Below are 3,074 nucleotides of genomic sequence, written 5' to 3' on the forward strand. Positions count from 1 at the left end.
TAGAGGTCTTTTTGTCCAGTATCATAATAGTTGGTACTTTTTAAGTATTTTCTTTTCTTTAGTAATGTATTTATATTACTTTGGTCTGTATTTCATCATGGAACAAAGAAGAAAAAGGATGCAGACAATCTAGATAAGGTTGTGAGAAACTATGAAATATGAAAAGCAACATATAAACTGTGTATGAAATGCACCACATGCACACACACACTTTTGTATGTATATATTATTTATTAAAACAATTTTGAATATGCAGACCATCTAGTCTTATGAAAACCAAAGCTAAGATAAAGTTGCAGTGGAACATTATGTATTGGAACTAAATTTTGACAGCACTTTATGATGCAAAGTATTCATACACTGCGATTGTAAAGATTGGTTAAATTGGTATTTTAGAATTTACCAGATTTGGACATCTCTTGTATCTAATGGCATTGAGAAATGAAACTGATGACCAACAAATACTTGGCCAGTACAAAAAATGTTCTCTGAGAAAGAAAACCTTTATTTAAAAGCAACGTAATCAATGAACTTGACATATGTGGTCACAGAATCTGTTTCTTCTTAAAATATTTGGTTGTGCCCTCACTAGCCTTAAAAACTGCTTACCATTGCTGTGGCGTAAAGTGCAATAAAGTTTAAATGTAACTAGGATTTAGTTCATGATGTCATGTGTAGATTTGGGCTTCCTGTAATTTCAGAGTTCTTCTCGGTTTCTTTTCTTGCTCTTTGCTACCCAATACTTTCCAGCATTTTTCGATAAGAGTTGAGATCTGGATTGTTTTCCAGCTAGTGTAGTGAACCTGAGGGTCATGATCCCGAATTTCCATCTCACTAAACATGCTTGTCTTTTCAACCGTGGTGATGTTATTATGAGATGGTAAATCTCATTATTAGTTGGTAAAATAATAGCCCAAGAGTTGTCGGTGGGTGGTGATGACTAGCTATCTTCCCTTTCTTCTCTTACTGTTAAATTAGGGACAGCAAGTACAGATAGTCCTTGTGTAGTTTTGCAAGAAATTCAAAAAACAAACTCTGTCTAGTGTCTACTGCTAACCATTTTAACCCTGTGTTGAAGAGCAGAGTCTTCCTGGAATGTGCACTGGTCAGCTTCATCAAAGTTATTTTGACCTATTATTTTCAACCAGGACTTTGTGATTTCAACTTGCATGTTCGCATTGACAGTGTCTTACACATATGCAGGTGCTCAACACCCAGGCTATAGATGCATCCTCATATGACCTGACAGGTGCTTCACAATTGCATTGAAACAAGTTAGGTGAAATTCTCTTATTAAACTTATTGAAGTTGTACAAAGTGCTTCCCATCAGATCCATGCAGGTTGAACTTTTATTTGTCAAGGAAAATCACTTTGTTCAACATTGCTTCAGTCCGGTCAGCATATTCTTTGGCTCAGTTGAAATCTTGTTGGTGAGAAGATTTTTTTTTCATGGCTGTTTTGCTGAAAGACTGGCTGAATGTAAAAAGTCCAGACAGTGCGTGTGGAACCAGTAACCCCTGAAGTGTCCCGTCATGCTCTTGCAAAACCTGTGGATGACAGTCAATGATTTTGCAGACTCATGAGTTTCAGAACACGATCATCAGCTGCTGTGGAGACTTTTCCTACCTCTTTCCCTCTGTCTTTCCACACAATCAGTTTTTTCTTTGTATCTGCACCAGGCAGCTCACAGTAGATTAAATGTAATCTCTTCTTGACTTGTCGAAATTCCCTCTCTTCTCGAAGAAACAATGATTTCTATGAAGTTAACTCCAAACCCTTGGCCATGGTAGCATCACATGCACATTGTAGCAGATAAGCTTCTAAACTGATTCTCAGTAAGAACGGATGATGAACCTCCCAGACAGTCAATAAAGTTGCTGGTGTAATAGACATAAACAATTATTCATGAAACCCATTTGCAGCTATATGCACTAGAGCCTAAAAGTAGAGGATGATTCGAAAGGAATCTTGCTCCCTCTAGAAATTGAGAAACACAATTCTTTATTCACTCTGCATTGTATATGATTTTTTAAATTTATAATTTCAAACTACTTTGATCTTACTGCAGTTTGTTTACTTATCAAAGTGTATTCAGCAAAAATTAATACGACAATTGTTGTTGTTATACCAGCACTTTGATGTTGTTTGATATTTCAAATTTCTCTTTATAAATATCATTAAATATAAATTGCTTCTAACAAACATATTGAACAAAAATTAAAAATCAAAGAAGTATCCTGGGTAAACAGGTTACAATGTTTCTGTATTTTGAAGAGGGAGAAGAAAAACCAGTATAATTGTGCTTTAGACAAGTTACACGAACAAATCAACATTTAACGTTTTCAGAATATAGAAGGTTGTTTGTATCAAGCACAAAAAGCTATTTATGTTCTGCCCACAACAGGTATCAAAACCCAGTATTTAGCGGTACAAGTCCACAGACATGCTGCTATGCCATTGGTGAGCTAGTATGGAAGAAACATACGTAGAGAGCAGATTACTGAAGGAAAACGATATATCTAGTTGACCTGGAGCTAAAATATCATAATAGGGTTATTTTACTGTATCTTTATATGTTTACATTTCCAACAGGAGGCATGGGGCCAGGTGGTTAAGGCACTCGACTCGTAATATTAGGTCGGGGGTTTGAATCCCTGTCACACTAAATATGTTCGCCCTTTCATTCGTGGGGGCGTTATAATGTGACGGTCAATCCCACTATTCGTTGGTAAAAGCGTTGGCGGTGGGTGGTGATGTCTAGCTGCCTTCCCTCTAGACTTACACTGCTAAATTAAGGACGGCTAGCTTAGATAACCCTCGTGTAGCTTTGTGCGAAATTCAAAACAAACCAAACCAATATAATCGATACTTGAAGCCAGTTAAAATATTAGTATCTAATCAAAGGATCGATACTTGAGGCCAGTTAAATTATCAGTATATAATCAAAGGATCGATACTTTAGGTCAATTAATAAGTTAAGAATAATTGTGAAAATTACCGAAATGAAAAACAGAAATATCTTCTCACTCAAATAAAGTCATCCTAAAATTATAAATACGATAATATTTTCTTT

The sequence above is a fragment of the Tachypleus tridentatus genome, chromosome 8 (genome assembly GCF_004210375.1).
Source record: "Tachypleus tridentatus isolate NWPU-2018 chromosome 8, ASM421037v1, whole genome shotgun sequence".
Classification (NCBI taxonomy): Eukaryota; Metazoa; Arthropoda; class Merostomata; order Xiphosura; family Limulidae; genus Tachypleus; species Tachypleus tridentatus.